Source organism: Centrocercus urophasianus, unplaced genomic scaffold (assembly GCF_019232065.1).
Source record: "Centrocercus urophasianus isolate 14NV4802_14NV808 unplaced genomic scaffold, USGS_Curo_1.0 seq_3, whole genome shotgun sequence".
Classification (NCBI taxonomy): domain Eukaryota; kingdom Metazoa; phylum Chordata; class Aves; order Galliformes; family Phasianidae; genus Centrocercus; species Centrocercus urophasianus.
Genome location: NW_024884866.1, coordinates 2,585,701 through 2,605,553, shown reverse-complemented (window position 1 = coordinate 2,605,553; position 19,853 = coordinate 2,585,701). Strand labels below are relative to the sequence as shown.

Genomic DNA, 19,853 nt, shown 5'->3' with positions numbered 1-19,853 from the left:
TCCCATGGCTTTCTTAGACTGCTTGAAGGTCCATGCTTTCTTCTATGTTTAATATATTATAATAATAATTCAGCCTTTGCTAACGCAGAGCTGAAATTATCCCAAGAACACAAAATCATTTGTAAAAGTAAAATACAAGCTTAAGGCTCTGAAGGATAGGAATGACAGCACTTAATCTCTAATTTGCTCAAGTGTAACTGTCTGTACAAAGAAAAAGGGGAGACAGGGCCACAAGTGTAAAAAAAATCTGCTATTTCTCTGCAGAAAAAAAAACAGTGCTGGTTGGCAGTTCCCTCTGCGCACAGCACCTTCTTTCTGCTCCTAGAAGCACTGGCACCCCGTTCCTTCCAAGGTAATAGTCCCTGAAGATGTTGAGCCAGCCAGCAGATCGGGAATGCTTACTTTACAGGGTGATATACACAGATATGGAAATACTGTTGGCGATGCAAACAGTCGTGCAAAAAATGTATTTTATTTATTCACCAATGAACAACTCCCCGTCCACTTTATGCCCTGCATTTCTCATCCACTATACCCTAATTCCTCAACTGAAAAAAAATATTCATATATTAAGCAAGAAATTGAAAATCCAGTTAATTGTTATTACTTGGCAAGATTTACTTGATGAGAAGACTCTATATCAGGTCTGACATTAGAAATTTCTGCCGCCATTTCCTCCTGAGGATAAGACACCACCAAATGCTAATAGTTTATCATGCTGAGAAGATATTCTGTGGAGTATCAGAGGGACTAATGCTTATTTTGATCTCTTCACTGCAAGTAGGATGAAAGGAGGAGGAATTATCAATGTAAGCATGGATAGAGAAATAATACAAAAGGATATAGAGAAACTAGAAGCAAAGACAGGAAATAAGCAATAAAATTGCAGTTAGAAAAATGTTACTGCACATACACAGGGAATAATTTAAAATAAACAGTAAACAATAAAGCAGAATTTGGAAAGCAGTAATGTCAAGAGATGTCTTGACAACAGGACAATTGAGATGTAAGAAGTAACGTAGCAGAGGAGGATCTAAACACCAGTAACGTCTGTGGTTCCTTCTGTATGAGCATTACACAACAGGCTAGGTTGGCACAGCAGAGCTGCCTTTATGTATTTCTTCAGCAGCCACACCTGGAATCTTGTATGCAGTTCAGGCACTTCATTACTGGAAGATATAAACAAACTGGAGGAAGTCCAGAGAAGTGGAACGGAAATGATTAGAAGCTGGAGGGAGTGATTTACTGAGAAAATCTAAAGTAGTCCTTTACCCATCTGTAGCTTTTCTGATAATTAAAGTCAGGAAATGATAACGGCCTAGTTCAAGTTTTCAGTCACATGCCTTAGACACTATGCCTTCGGCGCTCAAGCATGTGCCTAGTTTTAAGAATAAAGAGCACGTGAAGATTTTGACCTCTTGTAGAGAATAAGATTAAGCAAAGGAAAAGAAAAAAAAGAAGAAAAAAAACCGTGGTTACATCCTCCCAAGAATGAATTATGCCTAGCAACTAGCATAAAAGAAGGAGGTTGTATTACTTTTGATTTTATGTTTTACTGCTAATAATGGAAAGACTTGTACAAAGTTTATTTTTCTGTGAGACGACAAGACTTTGCCAAATGAACAGAGTTATTCACGTGTGTCTTAGCAGCCTTTGTCCCCAGTGTGTAGGTAGTGTCAAGTCATCCTGTCAAGGATCAAGGTAAAGGACACAACAAGTAAGCAAATCCTTTTTCCCCACACCATGTAAATGACTTGGAACGGTTCCGGAAAATGAAGAATGATATCCCAGCAGGAAATAAACTGGATTCTCCTAGTTCTTCACACACTGACATTGCTGGGAAGTGATTTTTAGAAAGGCAACATTTTATGTAACTGTAGAGATGTCAGCAGGGCTCTACTAAAAGACACTTTAAAAGTCATGTAGACACTGTCAGAGGCTGATCGAGGGAATGGTGATTACCATCCACAAAGGTTTTGCATGCTATCTCAACAAAAACACTCCAGGCCCTAGCTGCAGGAAGCCTGAAAACAAGCTCTATTAGATGCAGCTTGCTATCTAATCCCCAGACAACACGCTAGGTCAACAGGAATGCCTGGGCACATAGGATTCCCCAGCCCCTGGATTTACAGGCTCAACCTCCCACAAGTGGGATCTCAAGAGAACCATGTGCCATCCCAAATCCAGTCCTCTTCACCCTGACTGTGCTTAACATCATTTCTTGCTAGTGCCTCAAATAATCAAATGCCAGGGTTCCAGTTCAGACAAATACTCCTGACAGATTTTACCTCATAGCTGGGAGAAAAACGATGGAAGAGGGAGACCTGGAACAAGACAGAAGTCTACACTGTTTACTGGGAAGTCTACATTTATTACTAAAATTATTAGATATGCAAATCCAAATGGAATGCTGTCCGAGGCTTTTGTTGATGTAAGCTTTGTTACAATTTCTGCAATATTTTTGTAATTCAACATTTACCTGGAACCTACATTTAGATTTATGAGAATGAGATAAGAACTGGCACAAAGTCAACGGCTCTCAGCCTCAGTGCCTTCATTTTATATAACTATTTTTATGGACTTTCTGCAGTACAGTTTTAAAGGTTTGGCAGAAGGTAAAATGACTGCATGGTTGAACATTGCTTTCACCACTTGTAAGGTGGTATCCACGAGCCTGAGAGCCCTACTCCAGGGACTTCTTTTTTCTCCTTTTCTTTGTATAGTATATGTCAAAATGAATCTGCAAATTGGATGAAATCTGCCAAAAAAACAGATTATCATCAGTGGGTCTTGTAGGACTACATATAGTTAAGGTTGCCTGACACTTTTCATTTTAAGACCTCATTTTCTGTTGCTTTTAACTTTACCACAAAGTAACAGTTAGGGCTGAGATTTTCAATGCTGGATGTCTGCCTCGGGCTGAATTTTATTTTGTGAGTGTAAGAAAGTATCAGCTAGAAGTACCAAGCTTAGTGCAAACTAAGTTCGTGAATAAGGGTAGAGAGAAACATGTTGGTTTTTCCCCAGTGTTACATTTGTCAAAGACATATTTAAGAAGCTCAAGAGCCTTCACACTTTGAGACAGGCCCTTTGAAGCATCACTGCTCTGATACCACAGATGTGCCTTTTGCCATCTCATACATTATCACTTAAAATTAAAACGGATCACAGTATAAAGCACTGAAAAGTTGCAGTTTGTACGTGATATGATTCTCAAAGGTTCTGGCGAAGACAGTCTGCCAAACCTCCAAAGTTTCCTTCTGCAAAGAGCACGATCAGGGCAGAAGGTCTGAGCAACGCTCATGCTCCAGCTCTCTCTACTAGGCAATGCCTTGGCATGGGGTCTCCGCACAGAAAACCTCCGTCATGCTCCTGGGTACATGGCAAACAAAGCTAGAGGGAAGGGGAACAAGGCATAGGTTGGAAAAGCAAAGAGTCACCAGGAGCTTGAAGAGCAATGAGGACAAGAGTTCAGGGAGTTAGTAGACTTAGGAGGAGAGAGGCTCCTCAAAAACTGTGGCCAGCAGAGGGATGGAAGGAGGCATAGGCAGTGGGACAGCAGAGAATGGCCAGGAAAAGGTACAGAGGCGTGTGCTGGCCAGAAACCAAAGGGGCAGGGAACACAGATGGTTGGTAACCAGACAAGGAGACGCAGGGGAGAAGAAAATTACTTGGGGGCAGAAAGTCAAGCGTATCTCTCCCCTCTACACTGTTAAAGAGAAACCCAGAAATGCCTGGCCTGCTTGTGCAAGGCGCAGCTTCTACAGCATGGGTGCCCAGTGGCCAGCCCGGCCACCATGCTGGCTGCTAGCATGATTTCCTCCTGTGGAGCTCACAATTCTCAGAAAGGACAGGGACTCCTGAATCATTACAGAAATGTTTTGTCTGGGATGCTCCAGTAAGGCAGCCATACATCACAGCTCCCTTATGTCTGTAACTACACGCTCCTAAAACAGACTGTGCTAAACCCAACAATGCCCTCCCACACATTCAATTAGATTGACTTAATTAGCTAACTGGCTCAGTGGTTTTGGCTGTTTCGGCTGGGTACACCTGTGACACACACTGATCTACGCAGACGAACGTTAAGATAAGCATTCATGCTCTATGGTAGAAAGGACTTACGTTGCTGCCCAAGAACTGGGGGCAGACAGACATGCTTCTGAACCAGTGGTGAGTTTCAGACAAGCTGCAAGAGAGGTTCTCAGTGCTTGACCTGGAATTGCTGACCTCTGCCTCTCCTTGCTAGTAGGAAGTGGTCAGTTCACCCTATAATTGAGCCATAAAGCATGACAGAGAGCTGGGATTAATGCACTGCTCACAAATACAGTCAGGCACGAAGAGAAAACCACAGCAGCAGGCTTCTGGCACTTGTAAGTGGCCATTAGTTTTAGTTGTGCAAAATGAAATTAACCCAGCTAATCAAGCACTGAGAAACCATAGTTCTGCTGAGGGCGAAGGGTTCCCAGCAAACAGAAGGTACAATATTGCTTACATGCCATTAAAAAAAAAGGGAAAGGAAAAAGAAAATAATAAATCTGACCAGTGAATAAACACAGTATCTGCAGTGCATGTATTAAGAGAGAAAAAGTTCATATCTTAAAGAAAGGGAAACAACAGATTGACTTCAGTCATCACCAAGTTTATGAGCAGTCTACTAAAACATACCACAAAATAGCTGTTGCGCTGTTGCAGATGACACTATCCCCCAAATTCTTTTTGACTGCCCTCTTTTGGAGACAGGTTTGCTATTTTTACCCCTTCGCAGATCCAGCCACATGGCTCCTTATGTCCCTCAGACTGAATTTTGGCAGTGCCTGGCTTATCACACATATTCCTCACATTCTCAGATGGGTTTGCTATTTGTAAACCTTTCTCCTACTAGACCCTTCAAGCCAGAAAGCTGAGGAAACGTGCAGAGAAAATGGTAAAAAGCATAAGAGAAAAACACAAGCAAAACACACAATGCCAGCACCTTCTGTGATGGGTTCAAACACAAGGAGCTTCTCTGAACAGGAATTCTCCACTTACTTTAAACCTAATCTTCCTTTATTGGCCTCATCAAGGCACACTTTAAGAAGCCAAGCCACCTCTATCTCCAGGAGAAACATAGGAGACTGAAGAAACATTTTCCTGCAGCCTGCTCTGTGCCCCCTTTCTGGATTACAAGAGGCCCATCTCCTTTCTCTAGCTTTAGTTGACATCTTAGTTTGTCCCTCATCCGGGTGGAAATAGCTCAATATTAAGTATATCCCTCACTTCTTCAGTTGACAAACATACCTTAATTTTAAGTGGTGCCTCCCTGGTATTCACATATGTACTGATTTTAGATTATGGATTTAAGATTTCTACTGCACTGTAAAACAATACTTCAGCTCTGTCTTTACCTGCTGAATTCTAAGCAGGCACTTTTCCTTGTAAAAACACACAGCATCTTCTTTCTTGGTGGCTTACTGTTCTTGCATGATAAATATTTTACCGAAGACTTCAAGTATGGAAAGAATGGTGGCAGTAACAAAAATTACCATCAATTCTCAGTAGAATGGGCAATTAAAAATATAATAAGTGAGAGAACAGCAATAGCAAGAGCTGAAATAAAAGTCAAACCATAACCGTGCTGTTATCCTTTGGTTCTCTATTTCTACATTTTCTAACTCCATGGAAAAGAGGATGCTGAAGTAAGCATCTCCTAAAGCTGTTCAAAAACCGTCTTCTGTCTTATCACAAAACTATTTGTGCATACACTAGTACATAGATTTTGCTTGTGCTTTTACGTCCTTCACTTTTTCTTACCCTTTCCATGAATGATATTATTACAGAGTCAGAGATCTCCTTGCCGTATTTCCTCGTCCGGGTGTGAATGAATTATTAACATGGAATAATCACTGGGCATTCTTTCTAGACTTCTTCCATGGGAGTGGATTTTTTTTTTTTTTTGGCGCAAAATAGAAGTGCAAGAAGGAGAGATGCAGCTCAGAATTATCAGTATCTTCCAACGTCCTTGTTTATATTATAAAGCTGTATGCAATGCTGCTGCATGAAAATATTTTCAGAATTGTATGTGCCACACATATCTACCATATTTGACAGATTGCCTGCTGCCCTACATTCAGCACAGAGTACCTCTGCATGATGACACTGCAGAAGTAGGAGAATATTAAATACCATTTCCAGTTCCCAAGGCTCTATAAAACACTTGAATATCTGGAATTCAGCTACCTGACAGTATGTACCTTGTATACAGACAAATCAATCTGCAGTGTTGGATAGTTTCATTCAGGAATATGATGCCATCATGGCAGGGATAATGCCTTACTGTTACCTGGAAAACTGTAATAAAAAAAAATATCTTAAAATAGGGTAGTATCTTTTTAAAGTTTTATAAATAGATAAGCAAGCTAACGCACACAACATAAGGAGCACTTATTCATATCATTATCATTCTGTTGTATCAGAGAAAATTAGCACCTATCACATAATTTCAATTAGTATTGTTAAGGATGGAATTTGCATGCATGATATGGTGTATAGGCTAACGTAAGCCCATTTCTTATGTCCATGTGATAAAATGGATGAATAAATAATTGGATGCTCAGCACCAAATATATAATTACTTGTAGGAAAAAGAAAATAGAGCACAAGTCTGTGAAAATGAATATAATAATACTCATCTACAGCTAAACACCGTAGACAAAAAAAATCCCCTTTCTGAAATGGAATAATACAGTTAGGTTCCTAAAACATTTATAGAAAACTTTCATAAAAGCCTGAGTTTTGAAAGGACAGGACCATTGCAATTCTTCCTGATAGTCATCAGCTTTAAATTACAATGGTTGTCCCAGCTCAATGAAGAAAAAGCTTAGCTGAGCACTTAGCAGAGCATACAAAAGGTCTGTAAACCTTCAAACTGCTGTTTAAATTGTTCCTGTTAGAAGAAGTTACAGCTCTGTTCCTCTGATCTGTTCCCCCACACCATATCATACAGCAACATTATCGTTTTTAATATCATCCATCACCCTGCTCTGTAACAAGCAGCGCTGTTCTGATGTTGCAAGAGCTGTTTGCCATATGTCTACTTCTAGCACAGCTTTCCATCCCAATACATGAGTTGCATTATTTATTTGTTACATGTAAAGAAATAAGGGAGTGGGTTTTGCAACACATAAATACAAAACATCAAGTCCAGTTCTTTTTTGTACTAAAAATGCAACATAAATCAATTTTGAGATGAAGTGAAACGAATAGCTAGATACAAATGAGAAAACTACACTCTTGTTTTGGTGCCTGGTAATAGACTGACTGCAAATGATTGGAAATGAGTGGGTATGGATTTCAGGAAGAATCAGAAAGAACTGCAGGCAAATGAAAACATAGAAATATGAGTCAAGTGCATTAATGCTGATTTTATATATATATACACACACACATATAAATATATATATATATATATATACATAAATATATATATATATACACATTTTACATTATAAGAATCCACAATATTCCGTCTCCAAAAGCAGCCATAAATTCACAAACAACTACTCTTGTTGCAAGAACAGTACCAAATGTTTCAAAGAATGGTAATTTTTCCTCTAATCCAATTTTATACTCTTTTTCAGCTTTGTGGACATGGGGCTATGTTTTAAACCAATGCATCTGCCTTCATATTGCAGAGGTTATTTCCATTTTGGTGTTTTTTCTCCCCCTGTGACTTTAAAATCAGCCTACATACTACTTGCAAAATAAATTTCCAGAATATAACCTTCCCACGTTTATTTTCTAAGGCATTTATTTAGTACTCAATTACTTTAGATACTCTTCTACAGGCCAGAGTTATTGAACAGCTTCAATAAACACAAAAACCTACTGCCTAAATCAGTAATTTCATTATACTTTTCTGCACTTATTACTCATCAGCTGGCACACCATTGAAGAAAATCTGTATATGGATTTTTTATTTTTTTATTTTTTTTAAATCAGAAAAAGATAATCTGTTAGGAGACATGAGTTACTCTTGAGACTCAGAATATCACTCAAACTTGATAAAGCCATTGGTTATTTTCTCCCTTTTCCATGCGCTTAATAATCAGCAGCATGAACTGGTTCATCCGGTCCATCCAGAAGTCTCAGCTCCTATTACAGTTATCCAGGGTAACACTGCTCTCATGCACTCGTTTCTTCTGGGTTGAGATTACTTATTTTTCCAGTACTAGTCTGCAATGCCCAACAACCAAAAAGCAAAACAATTTGGCACCGCAGAAAACCTTCAGAGTCCGGGATATTTTCTAGACAAGAATCAACTAATTCCAAAGCAGATTCTTTCACTTTGAAAAGCAACAGCAGAGGGAAAGTCTAGAACAAGGTGGGCTTACTCTGCAAGAACTACTCTGCAAGGACTATGATCATCCTAAGGAACATTTTATCAATTCGGACATCACAGGCTGCACGCACAACTGTCAAGAAAATTTGCTGATATCATTAAGAGGTGATTCTGGATTAAATTTGACTGATGATGGCAACCAAATGATGCTCCCAAGGGAAGGGTACAAATATCGTTTTTGTCTTCTACAGCTCTTTTTTTTACGGTGAGGGTGATCAAAGAGAATACAGGTTGTCCAGAAGGATTATGGAGTCTTAATCCTGAGAGACGCACAAGACCCAACTAGACACAAAGCAGAGCAACCTGCCCTGAGCAGAAGATTTGGACCCAAGAGTCTCCAGTGGTACTGTCCAAACTTAGCAATTCCACGATTATTTAACAGTGCTCTCTAATCTGTAAAATGTTCGTCCACACAAAACACTGCTCATTTCATAAACCGTAGCACAGACTGTGATAGTCCCAACAGCATGAAGCGATCGAGGACCACCTTCTATATCAAATAAACACGACACCCAGCATTTAAGGATAACTTACACCAGAACAAGAGGATACCCCGTACAGCTTCTAAAAGGAAAAACGATTCTGTGAAGCATCTGCAACATATTCAGAAAAGATCATACACTGACCACATCATACTACCATGTTTCAGTAATCTGTGCAAGCAGCTTATGCAATGTCAAGGTTCGAACTAAAATACTAAGCATGATAGGATATACTGTATGAACAAAGATAAGGAAGGATTAATCTTGAGGAACCCTAACAATCTCCCTCTAATGAAAGTTTCAGTATGTACCAGAGAACCTGGATTATATCTTCCCAAAATCACTTCCTTCAAGCAGTTTTGCACAGTTCCTAAAAGCCTGAGGCAACTTGCCACTATTAAGCTGCACACAGCTTTCCCCAGAAAGAACCACCATCATTGAACCTTCTTGCACAAGACTGCCATATAAGAACCTCACTCAGGCCATAGTGCTAAAAGGAAAGTGCAAGAAATTTCAGGCTTCTGAACTCTGCAGAACATGAATTTCAATTGCCAGAATAAATTAACAGAAGCTTCGAAGTAGATTATACCTTACGTTAACATCATTAAGTCCCCCTTCCTTATAAGACCTCCAGCTTATCCTGTGGACAATGTGAATGAAGATTTAGGATGACTATGAACCACTAAGTTAAAAGGCCTGCTGCACTTAGACTTAGTTCATTTGCTACCAAAAGGAAAACAAAGTACATACACGATTACAAGAGAGAGACGAGACAAAGTCGATACTTCAGGCAGTTAAATGGTGCCCTGGAGAACTGGATTGCATCTCCTTTTATGCCATAGATTTTATAATAATAAGCAAGAAAACCATTAATTATATCATCCTTGTTTCCTGAATATCCAACTTGAGTTCCAGAGTCTGATTTGCAATAGTTTAAGCAATCATAGCTGCAAATAAAATCAATGGGAATTGCACTTTGGACATATTAAGTGCTATAAAATGCCAAGTACCTCTGCTCCCTGCGGTCCTAGATATCATAAATCAGGAACGCCAGATCAGCGGTTACGGATGGGCTTAATCTGTATCTCAACTCCTTGACTGTGAAACAGGAGTAATAACCACATATCTTATCTGGCATTGCAAGGACAAATTAAACAATGTTTGTGAAGCACCTGGATATGGAAGCACTTTCTATGGTGATGAGCACCGGAGAAAAGCTCTGTAAGAAATGAGTAATTAACTCTTCTCAGCGAGGGACGAATACCAATCAGCAGTGAAGGCACAAGACTATACATTGAGCAATGAGAAGAATATAAAATATTGAAAAGCTGCTCATTAATTGAATGCTATCCAATCTGTTCAATAAGCAAAGCACAGGTCTCGTTGAAAACGCTGTATGTGATCATGTCATTAAGGCTGACTTAGAAAGCATTACATATGGTGCAGATGAACAAAGACGAACAAAGACCACGCATGCTACCAGTATTCATTATTCTCACATTTAGTTGCAATTTTGTAACCTTGGTTATTGCTTTTTTTTTTTTTTTTTTTTTTTTTCCCTCCCAACACATTTTTTAAAAGACTTTTAAAAAAATGAAGCAGCTCAAAATGCAGAAATTCACCATTAGACCTCATATAAAAACCCACACAGAGCAGAAGGAAGGGGTGGTAGAGGACAGAGCAACCTCCCGGAACTCTGCCATGCCTAAAGCTGACACAGGAGGAGAAAGGGTCTGCCCTTAGCTCCCAGCCTCATTCAATCAGCAACTAAAGAACAGCAGAGACAGGAGAACTCCTATCAAATCCTGTGTATACAAAACACCTTCAGTAACTCAGCTCATGCACTACGTTTATTAATACACACGTCACAACTGAAAGAGAATACACAGGAACTACTAGTCCAGAATTTCAAAGTTCTACTTATTTTCATTCTTTGTAACATGGACTTTAGGCTTTAACAACACCTACTCTGCAGACACAAGCATAATAGCAGGTGATGCATACGCTAGGTCACACACCAGCTACTTCAAAGGTTGCGCAAAGCTCTGCAACTCTGCAGCAAGTTCAGAGCTTCCTATTACAGAGCAGGCAGCTCTTGGCATTCCTTCTCAAGAAGACTGAATGCAAGCCTGCTTATTTATGCCTGCTCTTCTAGCAGGGAACAAGGTGATGCAAAAGCCTCACCTCATGATCTCCCCCTGGTTCCCACCTTTCCTAGGTGGAAGCATCTGCCCCACGTTCTCTTTCTAGAGTGCTGGGTTTGGCAACTCAGTCATGAAAGACAGGACCAAACAATTGCACAGGTTAAAGCCACCTAATAATTCTGTCTTACAGAATTCTGTCTCAAACGATAAACAGCTATGGACTTCAAAGCCGACCACGAGCCATTACAGTTTCTAAAAATCTGACAAAACTGCCTCAGACTAAGTCCACACTTCAAACTCAGGAGAAGCACTCCTGATCTTCAACAGACTAAAACTGTGGTTTTTTGTTGTTTTTTTTAAAAAAAAAAAAAAAAAAAGGCTGAAATGCTGGCTTCTTTTAAGGCAGTGGGAGACTTGCCATTACCTTTTCCCACTCTATTTATATCCAAGATGCTAGCAGATGCCTTGTTCCCTCTGTCTATATCAGACAGATCTGTACGTACATTTTATTTCATTTTTGGTCTGGAAATTATTTCCTCACCCTCTTACTTAGAATGAGATCAGGACATACGAAGAGATACTTTCTCTCGCTATATACATATATAAATCTATTTTGTGGTTTTATTTGTTTAGAATTTCTTCCAGCCACAACACTGCCAAATTCCTTATTTCTAAGATTGTTTTGCTGAAGGTACACTTTGCAGAATTATCCTCCTTTTGACTCTTATCTACTAAAAGTGATCCTGGTAGACTTTCTTCTCGCTCTAAAAAATCTCTGAACCTCGAGGGTTGCAGAAGAAAAGTAGTACTTGCTACTGAAAGTGCAAATTTTAACATAGCTTTGATGGCCTGACAGATATCCCTTAAGAAGCACTACTGAAGCTGTAAGGAGCTAACACATCTGATTTATGACATTTTATATGCTTTATGGTGTTTGACACAGAGAATCCTATATGCCTATTTACATCCCATTGCAAATTCCAATTTGACCAGTTTGTTATCCATTCACAGTTGTATTGTACTTGAGGTTGCAAGAACCAGCAGTACAATATTGAAGTCAGACCAATCATAGTTCAATGACAGATTTCCCAAGAGTCAGATTCTCACAGGAGGGAATTATGAGCAAATATCATCCAGCACAAGGGCACTTGATGAGGTCCACAGGTACCTGCAGCAGCCAATGTGGATAGCACAGCTAGTTCAGAAGAACTTGTGAGCTTGTTTGTAAACCAAAAATGAGAAATGCCATCTCAGGAGACATATGTTCATCTGCTGCTACAACTAGAAACCAACTGTCTCATGCAGGATCTGAGCAACTCATGCCAGTTCTTATAAACGGGAGTCCTGTACGCCAGTTAGAATGTGGGTATCCATTACCATCACAAGTAGAATATCCTAAAATACATTAATTGGCTCAACCTTTCCTTTACTATTCCCATTTCCTTAAGTTGGATGAACTCTAGCCTTATCGGGACACAACACAAACTAGAAGAGGCTTGGAGGTCTTTGGCTTATCTTTGGCTTACCCAGACTACCAAAGATGATATTATACTATCAGAGTTACTTCTCTTACATACCGTTTTAAATTAAATCCCACCATCTCCATTCAGGATAACATCCCTAAATGTCCCTCTTCTTGATGGTTTGCAGCCTTCACAAAATACCAAACCAGACAATGTCAATTTTACCCATTTGCTGTTATTTCAGTACAGATCTTAGTTCAAAATAAATTCTTCTCCCTCTGACTTGTCTGTTCCTCCACTGTGAAATATTTATAGACAGCAATCATGTCCCAACTCAGACTCTTCTTGGGTAAGCTAAAATAAGCTAGAAGCATTTAGCCACCTGACATAAGATAAATTTTTATTCTCCAGATCATTTCAGAAGCTCTCCTGATGTGTTTTAACTGACTCTGAAGCAAACTGTTTAATGTGCTGCTGACCAGAAGAATACACAGTGCTCCATCATTCATACCATGATGACGTGAATACTACAAAACACAGATTTTGAAAAAATGTGCTACAGAAATGGCTCAGCCATCTTGAGACTACTACCTGAGTGACTATTTCCAAGCAGAACTCCGTCTACCTTCCCCATATGATACACATAGAAATCAACATTTTAAATTTTTAAGAAAAGGAAGCTGAAGTACTCAAGAAGGCAAAAAATGCATTGAAGTACTCAGGCTAATGGCTATGACATTTGATCTTTTGTTAGTCAAAATATTTCTGGTTAACTTAAGTCAACATGCCTTCACAGAACTGTCCCCCCTCACTCTTAGGAAAGACTCTGATCTGTGAGAATGTTACCTTCTGATATGTTAAAATAAACAATAAATAATTAATACTGTAACGCAGTTCCTTATTACATGGTAAGAATGTAAAAATCCCCTCTCTCCTATGAAAAGACAGAAATTAAGTGTTTGAAAGACTTCCCGATGTTTGTATTTGTCACAAAAGGCCATTACCTAAGATAAATCAGTCTTGCCATGCCAAATGTTTTCTGTATACTGCAGATTCTGCCCACGGAGGCTTGTCATAACCTCCTGAATGTTACCTTATAGATGAAACAGGCTAGAGATCAGTATTCATAAAACAAAGAATACAAGACAAATGAAATAGTGGAGGGGTAGAAAAGTTGCAAGCAGATTTCCTTGCATTGTGCAAGCATTTTTCAATGCTAGACAGCAGCTGATATTTAAAATTTTCATCCTTCTCCTTGTTTCTCCTTCTCTACAGCAAAAAAGAATTTTTGGAAAAGAGTTCAGCGCAGATTTTTTAGCATTCCTTGTTGTAAAATATTTTTTCAAAACATTTAAGAAGCCATTAACCATCTTGCAGTTCTTTGTGGCACTACACCTGTTAATCTCATTGTTTTAAAACCAGGACACCGTATCACCTAGATGGATCCCAAACCTCTTATCTTCCTGAAATGCTACTGGAATACGCTTGCTCTCTTGGCATAATGCTCCCCATTCAACATATCTCCTGCACTTATTTTTCAGCTCCAAACTCAGTTTTTCAGTCTGTCACACAGCCTGCAAATTCTGAGAACCAAAAGGAAAGCATTTCTTCCCATTCTGCCTCTCCCTGATTTTCAAATATTCCATTATTACACATGCTCCATCCTAAATTAATCTTTCCCTTTTTTTTTTTTTTTTTTTTTTTCTTTTCTGGTCTCACTTCCCACTGCTTGCTTTTTGCCCCTTTTTGGGGTCCCAATGCTAAAATTTCTACTTCTTTCCTTCCAACAACATTCTTAACTCTAAGTTTTTAGTTACTAAAGCCAACCAAAGGAGCAGAAAATCAGATTCCACTTCACTGAGCAATACTGCCTGCCAGAGTGAAATACAGGAAGAGTCCTTCAGATACCTACGAAAGGATGGAAGGCTAGTGGCAGCTTCAAACCTACAACAATTACTTAAATTTTGTTTTACACCTATTAAGCATAATATATCAAGTAGAGAAGTAGCTGCTACATGAATCTGACCAGTTCCGCTTGCCCTCAGCAGATCACCCATCTGCTTGCTCTTCACCTAATAGTTCTGTTTGATAGGTTGTAAAATAGATTCTTGCAACAGGTCAGGAACAGAGTCAACTTCAAATCCCATTTAGAAATTACTATGAAAACATATGGACATCTATACTGAGTGATGTTGAATTTACAAAGGTCATTGACCTTATGAAAGTGGATAAAAAGGAAAATTGCAGGCTGTGATGGAAAAACACTGACTTCATTACACTGAATGAACAGAAGAGTGGAGAGTAAAGAACAGTATGTATAATTAATTCTAGTGACACAAACCTACAAAATTCATGAGAGTGCTGTAAAATATTGGGGAAAATATCTTTTTACAATGTATCAAATTCAGCCTCTACAGAATAAAAATATTCTTCTTCATATGATCAATAGGAAACCCTTTCCTATTCACCAGAAATATTACATAAATCTTTAAGTTCTGCTAATTGAGCAAGTTATTGGAGATCTAAGCATTCTCATAGCTTGACATTTTCTCCACCTTGATTCAAATCAGAAATTTTAGGAGATGCACAGAGTGTGTTCCAGGGTCTTCTACTTGGAAACGTAGAGGTTTGGGAAGTTCTTTCATGCACAGTGAATGGAAGAAACAAAGGAAGACTACCTGTTTTTGTAAAAAACACATTAAGCATAACCTATCTTTCTTTCTTGTGTGGTCCTCTGGAAACAGAAACTACAGAGTATTCTCCAAACAAACAAACATACAATATATATATATATATATATATATATATATATATATATATATATATATATATATAAATACTTGGGATATTACACATCTGGCCCACTGCTAAATGGCCGCACAGTCCCTTTGCTTGCCAAAGAACAAAAATGATCTACCACTGAATCTTTAGGCTAGTAACAGCTAAGATGAGTCTGTATAAGCTGTTGGATCACCGTGATTGTGGAAGAGAAGACCAGACTCAGTGAATGGTACAGCACTACGAGCTACCTCAGGGGACCACCGGGCTGCACCCTGGATCCTGTGGCCCCTGTTGTTTTGTTCCTGGATTTCCAAAGCAGCTTGGCAGGAAGGGAGATGAATGCCACTTCCTTTTCAGTAACTCTAGCTTTGAGGCTATGTCAGTTTCCACAGCTGTGCAGAGTTTTTACAGATTGCTGCATACAAAATTTCATCCCTCCCCCTGTGGAAGCAAAGTCTTGCCTAACCTGCTGTTCAAACACAGGTTGCAGGGAGGGTCTCCGGAGTTGCTACACTGCTTGCTGAGGTGCACAGTGCTCACTGTAGTCAGCTGGCATTCAAGTAAGATAGTACCAGATCAGACTTGAAAAAAAAATGCCTTCAGCCAATTTTCTCTCTCCTTTAAATAGACAAATGATAAGTGATCAAGTGAAACGCAAATGGAATCCTAGAAAATTCTGTTGCCGTGATTATGTTTCTCCCTCAGAGGTGGGAAGAGATCTACTTTTCTGACCTAGAATAGCAGAACTAGCTCCAAGGCAAACCCTCTGGACAAGAAAATCTGAAGATGACTGAGGATTGTATCACTGTATTTAAAAATAAGACAAGCTTCCCCAGTTGATATAATAATTAGTATGATTTAATTTGTTAATTTTTCCGCTTTATTTTAAATAGCCAAAAGTCTCACAGCAAATATGCAAAGAAACTGGAAGAGAGCAGTCCTTCTTTGTTGTAGCCTTCATCACTATTAGGAGTTGAAAAATGCCTTCCTTTTTTCTTATACCCAAGCCAAAAGAAGAATGAAAGATTAACCTTAGCAACTTAGGAAGCAATATAATTTTGATTTAGGACAGATTACCTCATACTTGTCTGGAACTTGAACAAATGAAGACTGATAACAGCGTGAGCAGCCATGATTTCTGACATCAAGCCTTTTACACTCCTTAGAGAAAGCTGGTTCAGGAAAAAATTAGAAGAGAAGACCAGCCAGGTGCTTTAGGTTTCCTCACAGTAGAGTGTATATTCAGCAAATAACTCCAATAATGAATATAAATTCAAGCTTAAATAACTAAGATAGCCCATAATTTAATGTAGAAAATCATACAATATAGTTACCCCATATATAAAAATGTACTGTAAGTACAAAAGTCTCAACTTTCACAGCAACAAAATTTGTCAGTATTTTTATTATAATCAAGGGGTTTTACTATTTGTAAAGCAGATCAAATTTATGTTAATGACACAGTCACATTTCTTCACACCAGATTCCTGTTCATCAAGTCAGTCAGCAAAAAAATCCATGCTTAAGTGATACCAAAAGTTTGTTCTTCCATCATTTACGTCCCCCTAATGAATTCCATCTGAAATTACTTTGGAATCTTAACCAACAGACCTTTTTTTCTTTTTTTTTTTTTTGTCTACAGATTTTCTTCTCTCATATTGATTGAGCATTTTCTCCACATCTTTCCAAATAAGATCCTCCGGGAATATGACTTCCAGACTTACAACTGGAAATGTGAGCTCTGGTCTTTTTGTTGCTGTGGACTTCTTTGTTTTATATTTCAAGGCAGTTGTTTTTGTTTTGTTTTTCCTTTTTTTCTGTCACAACCCCTCTCTGTCATAGTATTTCCACAGAGCACAAAGCAATTGGTACTCAAAAGCTGTTCAAGGCAAGCTCAAAACACTCTAGCAATTCCAGCTGAAACCAGAAGAACTGGATGGTTTTCCACAACCGCCTTCTCCAAAGCCTCCTTCTCTCTGTTTCCATCCTTTTTTTTTTTTTTTTTTTTTTTGACACTTTTTGTCTCCCAACTTACTCTTCCACTTCAACTCCAGTTGGTCACCACCATGATTTCCAACCCATTATATCATTTGAATGCAACTTTTAGATCAAATCTAGATAATTAGGAAAAAAAAAAAAAAAAGTGCCTTTTTGTACACACATTTGAATGTAAAATCTGTAGAAAAGTGCTCAAAAGTTTTAATATGATTTTAGGGAAATGACAAATGAAACTTGAGGGATCTCTTCCGTTAAATCTCTTAGAGAAGGAACAATTCATTTTTACTCAAGTAAATTAGCCACTGTATTCGTAAATCCGACTCCAAAATTGTTTCTATGTTCAGAATGGGAGCATTACTGTCTTCTTTGTAATTAAGGCAAGGATACAGACACTTCAGTAAAGAATATACATGCAGCCCAGAGCTGAGATAGGTATGCCCAACATGTACTCTTCAGGTAGCGTTCCCACCTTGAATTATACTGTGCACTGAATTAATACTGTTTTAAGCATCTGATGCAACACAGGAATTATATTGAATACTTCAATTGCACTAAGAACCCTCAAGATGAGTGATTTCATCGGTTGTGCATTCAACCAAAGAATTTAGGATGACTACCAACCATTTGCTTTGCTATGAACCTACCCACACAAATTTGTATTCACACTGATAGTTTCAGGATGTTTACAGCCAAAATACATACTGTGTTTTTTGCTGTGACCTACTCTGGCTATTACTGTACTATGTACTTTTATATAAACAAATAAAGTACAAGCCAAACTTTCACTGTTTGCATAACATTACTAGTAGCAGTAAGAGCTCACAATCATGTGCATATCAAGCAGGAGCCTAGACAATGTTCCGACACCACATGTAAGAACCCGTATGTTAATGTAATCACTTTAAAAATAGATCTCATGCTTATTCAAAAACCACCATCTTTACTGTTCAGAACAACCCTGTTGTCTTTGGTTTTTAAGCTCTTTTTGCTAACTGGCAAACTTTCAGTTATTACTGGTAACGACATTTTTAAAAATATGCTTTACGCCCGTTTCCAGATCAATTATTTCCTAATAATCTCGGCTTTTTCGTCTTGAAGATGAAAAGCTCGCTGCTTTGTTGACTCCTAAAGAAAATCCTCCATAATTTTTCATAAATTTCTGTGAAACAGGATCTAATTATGACAGAAAAGACATCAAAAGTGAAGGGATGGTAAATGCAGATACACAGTACCTATAAATTACAACGACTTAAGACTGGGAAAGAAGTTTCCTCGGAAGGTAGGGAAGGAGAAGGAAGATAATAAAAGGTGCTACCGGTTCACACAGTAGATGTGTGCACATGCTAAAAAAAGCCACCACCACCTCAACAATAACAACAACAAAAAGCCCTCACTGCTTAGATTTCACCAACAAGGACAGCTCAGACATGGATGTACAAATGTCTATGCATGATGTCATGTGTAAGTACAGGGGGGGTGTGCTAAAGTGCTACATAAAGGAACTGAAACCTCAAAGTCAGGGAATGAAGACAACTACTGCACAACAATAAGAGAAAATTTTTGCAGAAGTGAGGATATCTTTTCCAGGTTGTTACAGCTTTGGGAAGCTTAATTCAATTAAATTGGCAGTTTTTGATGATAGATAGATAAATAGATTGATAGAGAGATATTACATGAGATATTGACTTCAATGACGCACAAGCTCTCAAGGTCAACTTGAGAAGCTGTATCTTTATAGCTACCAGTAGCAGACAGAGTAGCCACAGGAGATATTAATCACATAACACACTGCCTCACTCTGCTCAGGGTACAAACTGGATGCCCAATTAAGGGATTATTTTCTTTCAAGTTTTTCTTTACCAAAATAAATGCAGCTTGTTTCATCAGGGGTTATAAGAACACCTCACTGGTAATGATTTCTTTTGCATGCCATGAATCAGGTAGTAAAAACTTAATTCACATCGCTTGAGGCAGTTGCTTACTAAGCCTTTAAAGATCAAACACACCCTAACTATACAAGACACTGAGACGCGGCACCTACCAAAGATCCTGCAGCAATCTGAATGGTACTAACTTCTTTCTAACAAGATATACAGGAAAGATGAGCTATACCATAAACAGTATAAAATAAGGAAATGTCAGCTAAACACTCCTACGATGGCAAAGCTATCAAAACACAGACCGCATGAAAATGCTAGTCCTTAATGAAAAAAAAAGAGCAATTGCAATACCAAAGAAATGCACAGTGATCAATTTATGCACCCTCATCAATCTTTCACAGGACTGTAAAGCCTTTTTCTTTCGCTAAAACACAGATGACGCACTACTGTGCCCAAAGACCTGAAGGTAGCCGCAAGCAGACAACTGACCTAAGTGAGTTGTACTGTCATATAAGATGTCAAAATGATGAGACAACCTTACTCAACCTCCAGTACAGGAGAAGCAGAGCTATGCTTACACCAACTGTATTCACATCCAATTGAGATTACTAACAGCAACTTGGAGGGCTGGAGGAGCTCAAGTCTAATTCAGTAGCAGCATAAGGTACAGCAATGCATTCTTAAAAAAAAAAAAAAAAAAAAAAAAAAAAAAAAAAAAAAAAAAA

The 19,853-nt window shown here is 38.5% G+C and overlaps 1 protein-coding gene across 4 annotated transcripts in view; it reads right to left on the bottom strand.

The window, feature by feature from the left end:
• Nucleotides 1–19,853, bottom strand: part of NR3C2 (nuclear receptor subfamily 3 group C member 2) — a 199,957-nt gene that overhangs the window by 68,470 nt on the left and 111,634 nt on the right. The window lies entirely within an intron of this gene.